The 19,215-nt window shown below is 49.6% G+C and overlaps 1 long non-coding RNA gene across 3 annotated transcripts; it reads left to right on the forward strand.

Annotated features, from left to right (window-relative positions):
- The first annotated feature begins 616 nt into the window (after window positions 1-616).
- On the forward strand, window positions 617-13,178 carry LOC140604776 (uncharacterized). Of its 3 annotated transcripts, none has more exons than XR_012007590.1 (7): window positions 617-2,668; window positions 3,250-3,416; window positions 3,854-3,928; window positions 5,696-5,758; window positions 7,600-9,068; window positions 11,377-11,571; window positions 12,634-13,178. It is a non-coding gene; the product is annotated as an uncharacterized lncRNA (long non-coding RNA). The 3 variants fall into 3 exon arrangements; XR_012007588.1 differs by having other exon boundaries at window positions 619-2,668; window positions 12,833-13,178; XR_012007589.1 differs by having other exon boundaries at window positions 619-2,668; window positions 5,696-5,750; window positions 12,833-13,178.
- Window positions 13,179-19,215: the final 6,037 nt, after the last annotated feature.

A 19,215-nucleotide genomic window follows, 5' to 3' on the forward strand; every position in this document is an offset into this window, starting at 1 on the left:
CCTCGGGAGGGGCCGCCACTTCCGAGGCCCGCCGCCCGCGCTCCCCTCCCGCTGCGCCGCGAATCCCCGGATCCCCCGGCCCGGGCCGAGGAGGGGATCTTCCTTTGACCTCGCGCTACCGAACGGCTCAGCACGGCCCTGCGGTGGGCCCGTCTCTATTTAAGATTTAATATTTTGTTCGCAGGTTTTTTTTTTTTTTTTTTTTGCAATTAATTAATTGTAAAGGTCTTTTAAAACACTGCATTTTTGAGGACTTTTTACCAAACCGCACGCCGCAGGCACGCCGCTCAGCCTAACGGGAGCCCTGGAAGGGGCCACACCGCGCCCGGGGGCGGCCCGCGGCTCGCTGCGTGGCCTCTCCCGGGGGTGGGGTGGGGTGGGGGGCGGGGGCTTCCTCCCGAGGGCCCAGGGGGCCTGTGTCCGGGTTCCCATCTGCGGAGCCGGCTGCAGGGCTCCAAGCCTCGCTCTCACTGGCACGCCAGGAGTGTGCGCCCTTGCCAGGGGGCCCCCGAGCCCCGGCCGACCCGGGGTCCCGTTGCCCCCGGTTGGCCCAGGCGCGCGGCTCTGCAGGCCCGCGGCTGCGAGCTCTCGGGGCCCCGGGAACCCCCGACCCCTTCCCAAGGGCTTGCACACGATTTCTCTCGGAGGAGCCTCTCGGCCCGAGGCGGGTCTGGGCTCCTCTCACACGTGTCGCCGGAGCCGGGGAGCGACCCCCGGGGCCACACTGGCCGCGCACCGCGAGCCTTTGTTTCCCTGCCCGCCCCCCGCCCTGCGCTCACGTGGCCCGTAAATAACCGTCAAATCCGGGGGGGGGGGGAGGAAAATGCTCAAGGACAAAGGCTTGCTTTCTGCACCTGACAGTAATCCGTGCTGGCGAAGCCCATAAATCCCGCGGGCGATTCGCAAGGAAGGTGGTGTGGGCGGGCGCGTGTGCGTGTGTGTGTGTCCACGTGTGTGTGCCCGCGCCTGCGCGCCCGCACTCGGGAGGGGGCCCCGGCTTCGGACTTCATGTGTCGGAGCCGAGAGCGGCTTTCATTACGAATGCGAATGCCCGATTTTTGAGAGACTAAACACACACACACACACACACACACACACACACACACACACACAAACAAAAAACACTGCGACTCGGAAATTAGCCTTCAGTTGTGTGAATGAATTTCAGCAGATGAAATTTAAATTTTGTATGGCTCCGATCACCTCTAAGCCCCCCACCCAGATAATTTTTTTCCATTTAAAATTTTTGGTATTATTTGTCAGTGTGCAGGCCCTTTTGGTACACGGTGTCATGAATACGGTGTGAGCTCCCCCGCCCCCCTATACTGGCTGTAGAGACGTTAAAACTCGGCTCCAATTAGTGTGCAGGCTGAGAGTGGGAAGCAATCAGTTTACACGGGAGCCTTGTGAAACAGCTTGTCTGTAAGGTAGATCTCGGAGAAAACAAAGGCGTTGGGGTGGAAGACATTGTTTGAATGTCATTTCAAAGTTAATTTAATTAAGGGAGGCATATCTGCAGGAGTTGGGGTGGGTTGCCCAAGGAGAGAGATTTTATTTATATTCAGCAGTAAACCTCGGGGTGAAAATACTTTAAAAATTCACTGTGACATGTAAATCCAACTTCTCTTTCATCAGACAGTCCTTAGACCGACCTTATTAGTCACTGGCAGGCCTGGCAAAACCCCTGCTCGTTTAAGAACATTTCTTTCCAATTAGGAAGTTGTGTGATCTGGGGATTTAAAGCCCAGAGTCAGATCCCCAGAGAGGACTATGGCTTCTATTCTGGTGTCAATGCCAACCTCTGACTCACTGCCCTGTCCCAAAGTGCCTGAATAAAACTTGCCTGAAAACCCGTTAATGAATTAATCAAGGTGGCATTGGAAAGAAAGGGTCTGCGGATTCTTCTTTCTTGAGCAGAGAAGGTACCTTGTTAATCACTCTCCCCTGGAACAGGAGCGATCTGCTTTGCATGGACCCCTTGACTGGGTTCCTTAGATCCGCTGACTCAGGAGCTTCCCCTCTGGCGGTGAGAATGTTCCCAAGGACTGGGAAGCTGTCTCATGCTCCCCAAAGCAGAAAAGTGTGTGTCTACTGCATGTTCTTAGGCAACATGTACAAATGGAATTGAGGAACGCCTGTCTTCCCTGCCCACCAAGTCCGAACTCAAAAACAGTAGAAGGTTCTTCAACGTATAGACTGAACACCAAGCAATGTCAAAAGCATAGGCTCCAGGTTTAGTCCTGACGTCGTCACATTTATTTTCTATGCATAATACCGTAGCACTCGCTAATGGTTTCAGATGCAGGGTTTCTAACCTTTGGGTCTCTGCAGAAAGGTTTTAGTGCCTTGCTTGATTCACTACACTACTTGAAAACTGTTCGATCTAGGCTGTGCCACCATCTAGCTTTATGATTTTGGACAAGACCACTGACCCTAGGTCTCTGTTTCTTCCTCTGCCCCTGAAGAATTGGGGCAGTTTTTAAGGTCTACTCCCTTCCCGGCCCTGTGTGAATGTGAGCAGGAGAGCTCCCTGTCAACCCCAAGCCCAAACTTTGGAGGGCATCTCCTTCTCCCCCCACCCCCCTCCAAAGCCAGGCAAGACAACTCCACAAGGCAAAGAAGAGGCTCTAACTCCTATATGTCTCTCTTTTGCTCCTGGAGAGCAAAGGTGATTGATTATTTTTATTCGTATGTTTAGTACTAATGTCCCAAGCAGCTTGATAAGACTTAGGCTCTGCAAAATCAAATTTTAGGAACAAATACTTCTTTCAACAGGAGATTAAAATGGGCTTGGCAAATTTTTTTTTTTGGTGGGGGCTGGGGTGGTCGAAGAGGCTGTGAATATTGTTTTGTTCATTTATTCAACAAACACATTAAATTCTGGGGTGGGGGTGTGGGGACCACAGACTGTGTCTTCAAAGAGTTTATCATTTAGTCTGTCTAGTCAGGGTTGGGAATGTCACTGTATGTTACTGCAAGGCAGGATCTAATAAATGTCATTAGGGAAGTACAAACAAAATGCCAGGGGGATTCAGACAAGAAAGGGATTGCCCTGTGCAATGGGATTAGGGAAATGGAAGAAAAAGGCCAATGTGAATAAAATGCATTTCATCTACTTAAATGTTATCCTTGACTTCTCTGTTAGGTCCTGTTTCTTTTCTTTTTTAACTTTTATCCCACCTCTGACATTCATTCTGTCCTTGTGCCTTATATCTTTTCCTTTCATTTGTTAACCTCTCTCTTCCCCAGTGGTTTTGCCTGCTAAAAATAGATGAGTGATTGGCCTGAAGCTAGAAAAGAGCCAAGATGATGCAAAAGCTCTCTAGAAAATCTATGCTGTGGATGATGAGCCGACCTAGATGCCAGATGACCTAGGTGAGGGCCCGACTCTACTAGTGACAGCGACATCATCTCAGGCAAGTCAGTTGTTCTAGATCTTTTTTTTTTAGTTGTTCTAGATCTTAATTTTACTGTCTGTAAAACTAGGAAAAACAAAATTATTATTTACTTTTTTTTAAGACAACAAAATATCTAAATCACCTTTCTAAGGATCCAGCCTTGGTGAACATATTTTCCAAACCAAACTTTCAAGTACATGCTCAGAAAAGATTTTGGGACTTACGGAATTATTTCTGTAAAAATTCTTACCAAGAAGTAAGCATTCATCACATTTGTTTATAGATCTCCTAAATCTTCTTTAATCGAAAACAATAAAAACAGCCCCAAGTTAAGACTATTGCAGAAAATAGGGGACTTTGGTGCATTATTTCTTCACTAGAGAAACAGTAAAACAAAAACAAAACCCCACAAAGTTGCAGAAGACCCATTTTGTGCCTCTTGTTTGCCATCACAGCCCCAGATCATCATCATCCACTGACATCCCCACATTCATTCTGCAGACAGCCCTGGACACAGTCCTTCCTGACCAGTAAGTGCTCAGAGTGTGTGTCCTACCTTTTATATGTGTATGCTCCTCTTTGCTTCCACATTTTGGCCTCACTGAGGCTTTCTTTAACAGTTAGTTAACTCTCATCATAACTGTAGGAGAAGGAAAAAATAATCTTTCCTCTACCCCCTTAGGTTTGTACCTGGGGCCTGCAAATTAAACTGACAAAGACAGGCTAACAGGAGAAAATCCATTTAATTTTAATTGATGTTAGTTTTGTTTATTTGTTTTTTACATGCACAGGGTCTTCACAGAAATGAAAGCCAAAAAAGTGGTTAAACTTAAGCACTTACATGCCGTTTTAACAGAGAGCAATAGATTATAGGTGAATGACTGAACAAAGGAAAGGAGGGCTGGGCTTCTAGGGCTGATAAATTATGGAAAGGCAACTAGGAGATATATGGAGGAAACTAACAGTAGATAAAGATTGTTTAGGAAGGTTTATTAGTACAGACTCATCTTGATGCCATCTGTGTCTCTGGCGATAAGGGTTGTTCTCTTCCTTACATGGAAGGAGGAGACACCTGCACAAGGGAAATTTATATACCGCTTTCAGGCAGATGGGCAGGGAGCAGAGAGCTCTTCTTATGTCTGCTTTTTGACACTTGCCTTCACCTCAAAACCATCTTTCTGCCAAAGAGGCATATTTTGGGAGGGTACATCTCGATCCCTTCCCTAACCATATCACAGCTTGACCAGGTGCTGGGCAGTGCAAAGAGGAGTATCAGAGTTTCAGCTAGAGCTTTGCTCCAAGTATAAGCAGGTCTCAGCCAGTCAGTGGCTTTAGAGACCCTTAGCCATTTAGAAACCCTGAAGCCCTTATTCCCCAGTTTTCAGGTAGACAGGCCAAGAACCAACAATTCCTTAATGAAAAATAGCCACCTAATTGACAAGTAAACAATTTTAGCAAAAAGCAAAAAGCTTTTCCTGTTTTGAAGATTTTATTTATTTATTCATGAGAGACACACACAGAGAGGCAGAGACATAGGCAGAGGCAGAAGCAAGCTCCTCAAGGGGAGCCCAGTGGGGGACTGGACCCTGGGACCCTGGGATCAGGACCTGAGCCCTTGAAGGCAGATGCTCAACCACGGAGCCACCCAGGAGCCGCCAAAAGGCTTGGACACAGCCTGAGATTGCTCGGTTCTCTTCAGTTGAGGTAATAGTTTTCTGGAACCCGGGGCCTGAACAGCCTCCCCCAGCTGGATGGGATACTCAGATTCCCGGCCAGCCGTGCGCAGGAACAAAAGGAGAAGCAGAGGTGAGGATGAGCAAAAGGACTCGGCTCTCTCCCTCAAGCTTCCAGTGGGCGGCAGTTCTGAGATGTTCCTACAGGATGACAGCCCCACCTGCCCCCGCACCCCGCTCCCAACATCTGCCTCCATCGTCCCGCACTATGAAAGCTGTTCCTCTGACAGTGTACATTTTCCTCCATATAATCTCATCTTCTGTGTAATCCAGTTTTTTTTGTTTTTTTTTTAATGATTTGGGCCATCTGGCATCCACAGACAAAAGGAGAATAGCTCAAATGTGCTCCATTCTTTCCCAGATAAGAATTTGTAGTGTCCTTCTACCTTTTCAGTTGGATTAGCATAACAATCCCCAGGGGTTTGCTCCCTGAGGGAAATACCCAGGGTCCTCTTTAAGCAGTGGTTAATTACATCCTGCTATTGATCCCATTTATTAGAGGTTAGCTAATTTGCACCCAGCCAACTCCGTTTTTAATCTAATCTATTTCTCTTTTTTCCCCAGACTCCCTGTGCCCTGTATCCTGTCACAGTCTTGAACCTCCCCACCAAAGAAAAAAGTAATGAGGTCTATCTTCTCTTCTAGTTGACCAAAGATCCCTTTTGAAGGCCCATCCAGATGTCACTGCTTTGAATCCTCCCCAGACCTGGGTTTTGTTTGGTTACAGGGAAAAAAGACAGGCTTTGGAGCCAGACAAATGTGGGTTTCTATGCTAACTTGGCCATTTGGCAGCCGGGAACAACTTTGGATGGGTTCTGAACTTCACTTTCCACATCTTCTCAAGGGGACTGTTACTAACACCAAGTCTGATTTTGGGGAGTGTCATTCCCCAAATCTTATTCCTGTTCATTTAGAGAATTTAAGAAGCTAGGAGATGTCTGTGAGGCAGCATTTCTGATTTACCCATAATATTCTCTCCATGGAGGTGCAACTGGCAAAACTCCAGGTGCATTGGAAAGCACAGGTTGGTTCTGTGTCATCAGGCTGGGCTACTGAGTTGGCCTAGGTGTTAAGCCAGATGTTTGCCCATTGGTCAGCATACTGTGAAAGGTCCCTGGATCCTTTGTGCTGCTTCCCAGTGTCCTGACGGCTCCATGCCCCCTCCTCCCAGCCCCCTCCATATGTCCCCACCCAGCCCCATGCATCCACACACTCATGTCTCACTATTTCAGTGACACCTCCTGTGACCACTTGACTGGGAAGGGCAACCAACCCTTCCTTCCTCTGACTTTCTCCAGCACTTGCTGCCTTTCACTTGTTTTCTTTCTTCTTTCTTTCTTTCTTTCTTTCTTTCTTTCTTTCTTTCTTTCTTTCTTTCTTTCTTTCCTTTCTTCCTCCCTCCCTCCCTCCCTCCCTCCCTCCCTCCCTCCCTCCCTTCCTTCCTTCCTTCCTTCCTTCCTTCCTTCCTTCCTTCCTTCCTTCCTTCCTTCTTTTATGTCTTTTTGTTCCAAATCTATATTTTTAAAATTAGTTTCAGAGGTAGGATTTAGGGATTCATCAGTTGCATACAATACCCAGTGCCCATTACATCACATGCCCTCCTTAATGCCTGTCACCTGGTTACCCCATCCCCACCAGCAACTCTTAGTTTGTTTCCTAGAGTTCAGAGTCTCTTATGGTTTGCCTCCCTCTCAATTTTCATCTTATTTTATTTTTCCTTCCCTTCCCCTACGTTCATCTGTTTTGTTTCTTAAATTCCACATATGTTCACTCATTTCTTTCTTTCTGTTTTCTGCACAGTGCTTGTCTTTTCACCAATGTTATATAAGAAATTTCCTTGATTAAAAGGTAGCCTCCAATTCTCCCACTGGGCAAATTATCTGTCTCAGTTTGATCAGGCTGCTATGACAAAGTGCCACAGGCCAGGTGGCTTAAACAACAGATCCAGGGGCTGGAGATTCTGTCCAAGATCACAGTGCTGGCGGATCTGGAGCCTGGGGGGGACCTGTTTTCTGGTTTGCAGGTGGCTGTCTTTTCATGACATCATCACATGGTACAGAACAGAGAGGGAGGAAGCGAGCTCTCACTTGTCTCTTCCTACCAGGACACTAATCCCATTCCTGAGGGCTCCACCCTCATGACCTAATCACCTCCCAAAGCCCCACCTCCTAGTACCATCACCCTGTGGGGTATCGTTTCAGCATATGAATTTGGAGGAGACACAAATATTCAGTCTGAGGCAAGCTATCCATTCTTTTTTTTTTTTTTAAGATTTATTTATGCATGAGAGACACAGAGAGAGAGGCAAAGACACAGGCAGAGGGAGAAGCAGGCTCCCTGCAGGGAGCCTGATGCAGAACTTGATCCGGAACCCCAGGATCACACCCTGAGCTGGACGCTCAACCACTGAGCCAGCCAGGCATCCCCAGGCTAGTCATTCTATACTGAGTTTTCCTTATTTTCAATAGCAACTCAAGTCATCCTGGAGAACTCTCAGCAAATGCACGTTATAACCACTGCCCGCATCATGTGCCAACAACACCATAAGCCGTGTTCTTGAGCCTCAGCCGAACTCCTATAATCCTCGAGCCAGAGCTCTGCACCGAGCACTGGGAACCCACATGCCTTAAGGTGCTCATCACCGCCAAGGCTCAGAAGAGAGCTTCTGCCTCCCCCCCCCCCCCCCTGCCCCGGCCCATCACTCAGCTTCATTTGTGCTCCTCCCGTTGTTCCAACCACCCTGTAGGATCTACCTGCTGCACCACACCATCACTGCTGCTGCCTTCTCCCTTCTCCCACCACCACCTCCTGCATTTTTGATGTGGTTTTGATGCTTGGGGGGGGGGGCGGGGGGGGACGACCCGGCCTGCTGCTCAGTTCTTCAGAGAGACCCATCCAGACCCTGGGCCTCCAGCTAGCCCCCCTGGGTCAGCTGCTCCTGGGGCTCCTCTGGCTTGAGCCACGCCCGAGAGCTCCGGGCTCTTGCCGACCCTGCCCCGAACCCGCATGAGCTTTGTGGGGTCTTCTGACCGGAGCTGGCTGCTGGCATGGCTGAGGCCCTGCAGGGCGCTTGTGGGGGGCCCGGAGCCGCAGAGCCCAGCTGAAGGGTACAGCTCCTGGCCCCAGGCAGAAACACCATGTACCCTTGGTTCCCTTTCACAAGGGTTATTTTTCAGGCTTGGAATGAAGTGTGGTCGGAATGTATTCTCTTCTAGAAGGTGGGGGTCCAGCAGAGGCTTTTCCTTTTTCTGTTTTGTGCATGTGAATAAAAGTGGAGCAAGCAAAGCACCGCTGGGAAATATTTTACCCACGTCAGTGGGTACAGGTCTAGAGGAGACATTTTCCTGGGGTGCTGGGGGTGGTTTTATTTTATTTTATTTTATTTTATTTTATTTTATCTTATTTATTTATTTACTTATTTATTTATTTATTTATTTATTTATTATTCAAATGATCCTTTTTTGAAATATTTTCCTTTGTAGTTAACTAGCTGGGCATTCCGCTGCACCACTATTGATGTCATCTCTAACGTCATGAGGGTGACAGCCATCAACATTGCAGCCCACAGACTGGCCAGTCCCCAGGATGGATCTCTTTAATGGTTCCAGAGAGTTCTCTGGCTCAAGATCGGTGTCGCATCTGTCAGGCAATATTGACAATCTCTTCAAAAGTGATATTTCCACTGTGCTTAATGTTTTTCTGCTTCAGTTTCAGTCTCTTGGTGGTCCCTTGAGGGCTTCGATGATCAGGGCAGAGGCAGAAGGTACCACTTCAATCTGGGCCTGTCTGTTCTGAATGGTCAGTTTCACTGTAATCCTCAGATCCTTCCAATCACTGGTTGCCTTGGCCATGTCATCACCAACCTTTTTTGGAGACAGACCCAGCGGGCCGATCTTCGGGCAGACGTGGCACCGACCTCACCACCAGTGCACCTCAGGTACACAACTTTGATCTCGGGGTCAAACTTCGGCGGCAGCATGGTGGAGGCAGCTGGTGTCGGATGAACCCGGATTCGGGATGACCAAAGACAGTTGCCCCTTTGCCTCCTCTGAGCCTAAAGCCAAAAGCTGGGGGTGATTTTAAAAGGAAAGGCTGGAGACAGGACTGGGGGCCGTTAGCAGTAACTTCGCGGTCTTTGGGGTTGGGAAAAACATGTTTTTATTATTATTTTTAAAGATTTTAGTTATCTATTCATGAGAGACACAGAGAAGGCAGAGACACAGGCAGAGGGAGAAGCAGGCTCCCTGCAGGGAGCCCGATGCGGGACTCAATCCCAGGACCCGGGATTATGGCCTGAGTCAAAGGCAGATGCTCCACTGCTGAGCCACCCAGGTGCCCACAGAGATTGTCTTTTAAATGATCAGGGAGTCCATTTGGAAGTTCTGAGTCTGGAGGACACCAAACTGCAGAATGCTAACAATATAGACTCTTCCGGTCTTACAGATGAGGGCCCCTGTTTCTTTGCCTTCTCTCCAAACTGACTGAAGAATCCAGAAAAATGTTGCAGGTGGGCTTATGCCTTCCCGGTAGGGCAGCTCTGGCAAAGGCCTCTTCTCTGTATGAAATTCCCGGAGACCGCGCATTTCAGAAGATGAAGTGTGTATGTGCACACACATTCACATATACACACACATTCATATACACACGTGTCTGTATGTACATATACTCTGCACAAACGGGTGTGTAGAAAAAATGTTTTTTTTCTCCTTGAAACACCCATTTCCAACCTCCCTCTCTAGACCTGGGCTCATTCTTGTAAAAGCCCCTGGTTCCTTCCCGACCCTAGCTGTTCAAAGGGGCTTTCTTCCTCTCCCTTTCTGTGTATTAACTCCTGTCCCCTCTTGAGAGGCTGTATTCAAATTTAGGGCTTGAGAAGTTCAGAGATGGACTGTATTCTGCCTCCAGTCTGGTTTTTCCCACTTGTTTGCGCCTCTGTAAAGGCAGTTATCACTTTGGAGGGTCAAGCAGTCTCTGGGTGATGACTGACAGGGGAGACCGGGGGGGCCCCCCTCCCCCCTAACCCCTCCCCCCCAAGAGTGAGGCCTCTTGCATTTCATTGTCCTCATCACAGAGGAGAAAAGCAGTTGCCCTTCCATGAGTTAGGCCAGGAGAAGAAAGGCCTGGCCTCCCCCTACACCCCCACCTCCCACCCACCCCCACCCCCACCCCATCCAGGGCCTCTAGGTCAGCTGATGTCTGCCATCAGGCAGGGTCAGTGTCTATGTACTCTGAGTCCCTCCTACACTTCTAGTCTTGTTTTGAGAGGGCCAAGCCTCCCTGACTCCCACCCTGATGGGACTCTATTCTGAACAAAACTCCATGTCAGATCCCCTGTGTGGGGCCTAGGAAATAATGGGCACCCAGAAAATGGGGACTCATCCCAGTCTGCTTGGGCGGCTACAGTGAAGGACCACAGACAGAGTAGCTTCAACCGCACGAATGTATTTTCTCAGTTCTGGAGGCCAGAAGTCCTAGGTCAAGGTGCTGGCAGGGGTGGCTCCTTGGATCGTAGGTGGCTGGCTCCTCTCTGTGTCCTCACGATGGCCTTTCCTCTGCGTGTCTGTGTCCTACTTTCTTCTTCTTGTAAGGGCACCACTCATGTTGGATTGGGGCCCACCCTTATGACTTCATTTTAACTTAATTACCTCTTAAAAACCCTATCTCCAAATATATACAGCACATTCTGAGGTACTGGGAATTAGAGTTTTAACATATGAATTTTGGTGACATAATAGAACTGTTGTGAACTTTTCCCAGAAAGGGGCCTGAAATCTTCAATGTCATTCTTCTTGACACTCTCCCAGGAGGTAGTTGTGTATGGCTTGAGAGAGCTTAGGTTCTAGAATCAGCCAGACCTGGATTTGGACCTCAGGTCGGCTGTTTCTAACAGTGTGCTCTTAGGTCGGTTAATGAGTATTTCTGAGCTCTGGTTTCCTCTGCTGGTAAATGGGACAAAATACAGTCTTTGGGGTTAGCCTGAGGATTCAGTGTGATGATGTAGAAGAGCCCGACATGCTCCCTGGTTCAAGACTCAGTTGCCCTACCCTATGTCTTGGCTTACTCACTTCTCTGAGGTCCCCAAGGACATGCCCATCTAGAAATCAGACAGATGCATTTCTTTCTTTCTTTCTTTCGTTCTTTCTTTTTTCTTTCTTTCTTTCTTTCTTTCTTTCTTTCTTTCTTTCTTTCTTTTCTTTCTTTCTTTCTTTCTTTTTAAAAAGATTATTTTTAATTTTATTTGACAGCGAGCGAGCATGAGAGAGAGAAAGAGAGAAAGATCATGAGCAGGAAGGAGGGGACGAGGGAGAAGCAGACTCCCTGATGAGTGGAGAGCCTGATTTGGGATTCGATCTCAGGACCCTGGGATCATGACTTGAGCCAAAGGCAGATGCTTCACCGACTGAGCCACCCAGGTGCCCAGATGCATTTATTTCCGATCGGTGAGCAATTGCCTGCTGGGTCAATGGCTTATGCCCCCCTCCTCATGATATCTCAGAACCTCCAGGGAAGGATCTTGGTGTCCTGCCAGGCTGGCAGTGGCTGTGGTGGAGGGCTAGGAAGCCTATTCCCAAGGGCACCTGCCCACGACAAGCAGAGGGAGGGCAGAGGTCTCCTAGGGGAGAGAGCAGAGTGGCCACACACTGAAATCGAAACACTGTAGCCTTGGATGGAGGCCAAGGCAAAGCCACTTGTACTAGTTGTCAGATTCCAGTGATGAGCAGTTTCCCAGGCTGTGGAAGGTGACCTGTGGCTTGTCAGGAGAGTGAGAAGCAATTGCTAAGAGCAGTTGGAAAGAGCAAAGGCGACAGGGGAGAGTGCCAGCTTGCTGGGGGAGCTTGGCTCTCCTTGCTCTAGAAGGCAGCGAGTGGAGGACGTCCCTGAAGACAGGGAAGGAGTTTCTCAATCAGAAGGCATGTTGCAGGCCTGCTGGAATCAGCACCTTCCACGTGCCACCCCCACGTCCCTCCCATGCTCTCTTGCCCTGCTGTGGCCGGGGCTCGGGTGGCCAGGCCTCTCTGGCAGAGGAGCCACAAGAGAGAAGAGGTCAGCCTTGTGAAGGGTGTTGCATGGGCCCAAGCCAGCCCGTCCATGGCAGTGTTCTCTCCTGCCTCTCTTTTACCTTTTCCTGCCCTTCTCAGCCTAGTTCCCATCTTCTCCAGGAGGTGCCAAAAGGGGAAGAGGTGACAGAGAAGCAAGCACAATTTGGTTGGTAGGGGTAGCAGCTGTATGAGAGTTATTGGGTATTGGGTCCTTGAAAGTACCCCCTTCGTCCCAGTGCAGCAGAAAATAAGCCACTGGCCATTCCACAGCCCCAGCATCTGCCTGAAGCTTTGCTAGGGAGCAGGGAGGGAAACATGGCAGAGGAAGAGGGATTCCCAGCCCTCTCCAGGATATCCATGGAGACACAGATGTCTCTTAGCTCCAGTGCTTCCCACCCAGCCTGGCCACGCGTCCACAGACTTATCCCCACACCGCTGCTCGATTAACCTTCTTGAACACAGCTCTGATCATGTTTCCTGATTCCAAGTGCCCCATGACTCCATTGCTGGCCACGTTCAAGGGGTTTCCAGTAGGACGTCTATCTCCTTTCCCAACATCTTCAGCCTTCGTCTGGACTTACCCTTTGCTCTGTGTCTTGGATGTGCTCTGTATTTTTCTTTCCGGAGTGCTTTGGCTCAGGAAACATTCTCTCTGCCCCAGATGCCCCTCTATTACATCTCTTGAGACAGCTGAAGAAAGATCTTGCCCCACTCTGAGCACACACAGACGAGTCTGCCCCCGTGTGACTACCAGGCCACCAGGGCCTCCCGCAACCCATCGTGGACCTGTTTGAGAATCGCCCCACATCCAAGTGACACAAAACCAGAACAGTAACCCATCTGAAGAGAGACTTCAAGCTTCACTTTTGAATCAACTGGAAATTTGGACAAAACTTCTGTTGACATATCTGCCTCTTTCACTTTCAGTTCAAGGAGACTCAGTGACCTTTTTTAAAGGATGTGACTCTCTTTGCCTGGCAAACAATAAATTCCTGTCTATACATTTAGACGACTCTGGTTGTCTTTCTTTTATGTCACGATTGGATGTACATTTTCTTGATTTTCCAGGCAAAAGTAATCCTCTTGTCTTTTAAAGCCTTTCAACACTCCCTCATTGTTTATTCCTTGAGTTAACAAATATCCAGGCATTGTTATTATACCTGGCACTGTTATTTGTACTGGGCTATAGTAGTGAGCAAAACAGACAAATAAATTGTGATAAAAATCCCTGACCTTGTAGTGTTTATATCATCTACAGATGGAGAGAGGCAATAAAGCCAAAAAACTAATACATATAGGGTGTTAGATGTTAATAGGTCATGGAAAACAATAAAACAGGGGTAGAGCTATGCAGTGTGGGAGGATGGTAAACATTTTACATAAGATGGTTTTAGAAATTTGACAGAAATTTGACCTAAGCAGGTTCACATACGCTCAATTCTTAGGTTCTTTTTGGCAGATGATGCTGGCCACTGAGAAGTTTGAGGTAGATGAGGGGTCAACACTCCCTCATAATGTCACCACCAGGAAATAACCAAAACACATCTCAAACCAGATTCTTCTTATGACATCTATCAACCAAGTAATTATTAGCAAAGCAGGCCTGAAATCATTCATAAAACTTGTTCTGAGTTCCCGTGACCTTTCCACATTTCCAAGGTTCTGTGCCTTCTAGTTGGGGTCATGTACCACAACTTGTTCCAAACCAATGTCTGGATGTAGGGAGCAAGTTTCTCCCAATGGATGCCGCTTACAAGCCTTGCTGGATTCTTACACCCTGTTTATGTAAGAGTAGGTTGTGTCCCTAACTGATTGTAGTGAACTAGTGGAGCCAATCCAGAGACATAATTTTAATTTTACCTAAGAAAGCCCTTTCTTCACTTTCACTAAGCTACTTAACAGGTAGTTTTACCAATAAAGGCCTTTAAAAAAAATAATTGTGCTAATTAGCAGTGTCGGTTGCTGCTTGAGATGGAGACCACAGAAATTCTCAGAGCAGCCACCTTAGAGTGTGGCCCTTTCCAGTGGAATGCCAGCTGGGTGTTCCTGAACTGGGCATTCTTGACCACACACTAACTGACCATCTCTAGAATGAAAATTTAAATGAACGGGCACGTATGTAATACACGACTGACCACATTGGAGTATTTTAAAGAAATGACAAGTATCATAACAGGTGTTGAGGGAAGACCTCACTGGGAAAGGGGCCTTTTGAAAGACTTAAAGGTGATAAGCATGCATCTTTGGGAAGCATTGTAGGCTGAAAGAACAGTAAGTCCAGTATCCCTGAAGCAAAGTGTGCCTGACCTAGTTGAGGAACAGCAAGGAAGCCAGTGTGGCTGAAGCTGAGTCAAGGAGGGAGGGAGAGAGCAGTCAGTAGCAGGTGACACCAGAAAGGTAGTAGAGCCACATCTCACATGGAGCTTTTCAGGCTAATGTAAGTGAGATAGGAACCACTGGAGAGTTTTGCACAGAGCAATGACCTGATCTGGTTCAGGTTTTCATGGGATCGATCAGGTTGTCTTGTTGAAATAAACTGATGGGGGCAATGGCCACAGCAAGGTGACCAGATAGAGACCTATTGGAATAGGCCAGGTGAAACTGGCCAGAGCAGTGAGAAGTGGTTGGACTCTGCACACACTTTGAAGCCAGAGCAGCAGGTTAGATGACATATCAGAGGTGGGGTGTGAGACAAAGAAAGAACTCCAAGTCGAATCAAGGTGTTTGAGTTGAACAACCGGAAGTTTGGATGAGGGGGAAGATGGAGATGGGGAAAGGGAGAGGAAGGTAGTGGGGAGGTAGGTCAGGATTTCAGTTTAACAAGTTTGAAAGGTGGAGCGGTGGTGTGGAGTGTGCCGTTGGATATAGGAACTTTAAGTTCAAGAGAGAAGGATAGGCAGGAATTTTAAATTCAGAAGTAATCAACATAGAGATGGTGCTTAAAGCCATGACTCTGGATAAAGTGACCCATAGAGTGAAGTAGAAAGTAGATAAAGAAGAGAAGAGGTCCTAGGATCAAGCTCTAACACTCTTTAGCATCAAGAGGTCAGGGACACAGGAGGAACTAGCTAAGTCTGAGAAGGAGCCAACAATGAGGAACACCAGGAACACCAGGAGCTTGTGTGCCGGCCCAGGGAGCCAGGGGAAGAAAGGGAGCCAAGAGGAGATGGTGATCCACTGGGAAGCTGAGGACAGAGACCTGAGGTTTCACGATATGGAAGTCTCTAGTGCCGTTGGTGAGAATCCACCCCTTGGCTGGAGTGGATGTGAGAGAATGGGATGAGCAAAATGGAGTATAAACCACCCTCCTGATCAATATTGCTAAAGTGAGCTAGAGAAGAATGCGAGGCCAATCCCTTTAGGGTGCTATTTGTGTTAGGTCAATGCCCTATCTCCCCATCATCTAATGCACGCTAGGGATGGGTGCCAATTGAACAAAGCTGGAGCCATGTTTCCCCCTGGGAGCCATCACACAGCAGAGGAAATTCTACAAACAGCCACAGGCATCGTAATAAAGGACTGTCCCAAGTCCTATGGGAACAGAAAGATGCCAAGACGAACTTGGGGGAAGTTCACGGAAGTGACATCTGATCTAGTCTTGAAGGAAGGGTGGTGGTTGCCAGGTAGAGTCGGGGAAGAAAGTTGTTCTCGGCAGAGGAAGAGTGTGGTCAAGGCAGGAGGGTGAGATGCTTGGAATGTGTGCGGGAGCCCACGTGGTGGGAGCTGAGCCCTTTAGGTTTGTAGAACAGCAGTGATAGTGGCCTCGTGTAGAATTTGAACTTGTATTCGGTAGACAGTAGGAAACACTGACAGTTTTTAGCTCTTAGAATGAAAGGATCTAATTTGTATTTTGGTAAGCTACCTCTGGGGTTTTAGCAGTAGGGACTGGAAGCAGGGAGACCGGGGAGGACTTTTTGCAACAGTCTAGGCAAGAAACAGAGGGGCCCTGATTAGGTCTATGCCATGAAGAAGTTTAGGAGAGGAAGGATGTGGTGAAAGCCGCAGGGCCCAGTGACAGATTGACATGGGGACTAAGGGGAAGGGACACATGAGAGGGAGGCATGACTCAAAGGTTTCTGGCTCGAGCTCAGATGATGGGTTGATTAATCTTTTTGTGTCCACAGGACTAAACACACACGAGGATCATGAAAAGTAACTCTTGGTTGCTTGAGCTTAAATATGGAAGCCCTAAGAGAGAGTTTTGAAACCGGTTTGTAAGAAATCTGTTCCCCCCGCCCCCAAACATCCTAGTTCATGGAGACTCGGTGGGGATTCAGGTAGCTGGTGGCCAGGGGAGACACCTTGTACCTGAGCCGGGCACTCGGCCTCCCCTGTGGAGTGACTGGAAAAATATGGGGTCACACCCTATGGACAATATGTGATCGAAAGCATTACCATTCATGATTCCAATGACCGGACTCTGGAGTTTGGAGAAGGGAGAGACCCTGATGAGACTTCTGGTTAGGCCCTGAAGCGTACGAAGGGTGAGAAGAGATGTGATCACGGTTACAAATATTTCTGGAGCATTCACTCCACGTCAGGAGCGGTTCTAGGGGCTATGATAGCCCAGTCAGTCCTCACACCCGGCTTATGAGGCACGTCCCACAATTACTCCTACTTCACAGATGAGGACGGTGAGGCGCACAGAGTCTGGGGCACATCTTGGGGTTCTGGGGTAGGAAGCTAGAAGCAGCAGAGCCAGAGTTGTGATTCAGGCGTCTGGCTCCAGATTCTCACTCTTGATCCTCCTCCCTAAGGCTCCCTGGTGTGTACAAGGGGGGGCGAACACAGATAGCACTAAGGCGGCTCACGAGAGAGTTTGGGGTGCAGTGAACCCCCTCTTCTGGCCCGGAGGAGCTGTGCTGGGCAAAGCAGGAGGCGATCTTGGCTGGGCTATTTGGAGGGACAGCTTTGACAGGCAGCTCTCCTTACCACCACCACCCCCCCCCCGCACCCCGACAGCTGGTGGCCAAGGGGAGGGCCTTCCTGACCATAGAAACCAGGGGAGAAGCAGGATAGAAGGAAGCCGGAGGCGGCTGTAGTTAGGGCCCACGATCACCAGCCCCCCAGGTCCCCAACACCACGATGCGGGGTGGGGAGGCAGGTGGCTAACCGCTAACTGGGCCTTGGCGAACAGGACAGCGCCGGGAGGCCAGGAAGGAAGTCGCTCTGGCCAGACCAGACCAGTGATTCCAGCACCCCCTCCCCCGGGCACGTCCTGGGGGGCTCCTGAGGGGCCTCAGCGAAGAGGAGAGCTTGTCCCTCAAGCTGAGCGAATGAGGCTTCTTTCAGCAGCAGTTTTTTCCCTCTTGTTCATCACATCCTCTGGAGCTGAAGGAAGAAAAGAAGCCCAAGAATAGTGCAATGTGGGGGAGCGCGCTGGGCAGGTCTTTGATCCCCCCTGGGTCTTACATAACCATCCTGTTCTCCTGCGGGCGCTCTCTAGCTGAGGCCTCTTCTGTGCGTGCGTCCGTCCGTCTGTCGGGCACTTCTGCGGCGAGCACCTGCCCAGAGGGACCGATGCAGCACCGAGGCCGGGCTCCTGACTCCTCCCAGCGCTGAGCCCCGCGGAGCAGCTGGCCAGCTGCGGGTCACTTGGCGCCGACGGCCAGGGGTGACTTTCCAGCTCCTCTCCACACACAGGCCCAGCTACCCAGCCATCCCAGGCTGGTTTTGCAAAGGAGCCAGAGCGGTGTTCGTGTTACCTGTTCAAGGTGCAGATACTTCCCGATTCCCAGGTGGGCCGGGGGCTGCTCTAGGAGGCGGCCGCTCAGCTGTAGGCCCACCAACCAAACTCACAGCCCGGGGGTTCACACTCTAGTGCACGAGTGAGTGAAGTTAGCCAGGGTGTGAGAATTCTAGCCTGCAGCTGATGTCACCCCACGGGCATTCCATCATCCTGCGTCCTGCGTCCCCAGCCCTGCCTCCTCCCCGACCTTGGCCCACCTCCTGATCCTGGTCACCTCGGGAGTCGGCCCAGATGGCAGGGCAAGGCTGAGATGACATTCAGGCCTGTGGGCCTAGCCCCCCTGACAGCCCTGAGAAGGCGCAGACTTCCCGGATGCCCGCTTTGGGGCAGGGCTTGCGAGGGGACACTTGGAGTCTTGCTGGGCCAGGTGGAGACGGAGGTGACTCAGTCCGGCCATCCCAGGGATTGCTCAGAGAAAACTTCTACTCAACTTGAACTCGGGTTGGTCCAAAGTGGGGGTCCTGGGGAACTCATGTTTGCGAGCAGAGCTTGGCTGGTGGATTTGGAGACAAGTTGGGAAAACATTCTGGCGTGCTCGACCCTCACTTCCTCTGTTTCCTATTTGAGATGCAAGCAGGGAGGCTGCAGGGAGAGGACTTGCGGGAAGCCACAGCGCACCATGACGCACCGTAATATCACATCACCTGGAAGATGCCCTGCATTGTGTCCGGTAAGGACATTAACCAGGTACTGAATCCAGTGGATCCCCGCCGGGCACCCACCTGCCCCACTCTTCCTTCTTTAGGCCACAGCACCATGATTTTCCTGTGGGGAAATTGGCTTTTCCTCAGTTTTGGTGGGATTGTCAATCAAGCTGCCTGCCTGCAATGGACACAACCACCAGGGTGGCCGATCAGACTCTCTTTCTCTTGAGCAGACATGAGGTCACCTGGCATGGATTTGTCTCAGGGGGCCAGTTGATATGCTTCTGCTACTCAGATCGCAGATGGCTCTGATTCCTATCCTTCTCAGGCTTGATTATTCAATTCTGGAAACTGCACTGTGTCTGTGTAATACATCCATTTTCTTGCCGAGATTACCCTGAGTTCTGTTCTGTTGCTGGTAACGTTAGACCCTCAAGTGATAAGAAAGCTAATCTGTGGCTTGTCTCCAGACCTGATCCTGCACAGGGAGAGGTCAGGCTTACCGGGCCCTCAGGACCTGCTTTGCCAGTGGTGGAGAAGCCCTGGCAGGAGGAAGGTTCTGTCAGCAGAGCCACTTTGCTGCACTGTGAAGTCTGTGGAATAGCTGGCCCGCCCCCGCCCTTCCGCTATGTGGTCAATGTTGCCAGGAAG

The sequence above is a fragment of the Canis lupus genome, chromosome 15 (assembly GCF_048164855.1).
Source record: "Canis lupus baileyi chromosome 15, mCanLup2.hap1, whole genome shotgun sequence".
Classification (NCBI taxonomy): domain Eukaryota; kingdom Metazoa; phylum Chordata; class Mammalia; order Carnivora; family Canidae; genus Canis; species Canis lupus.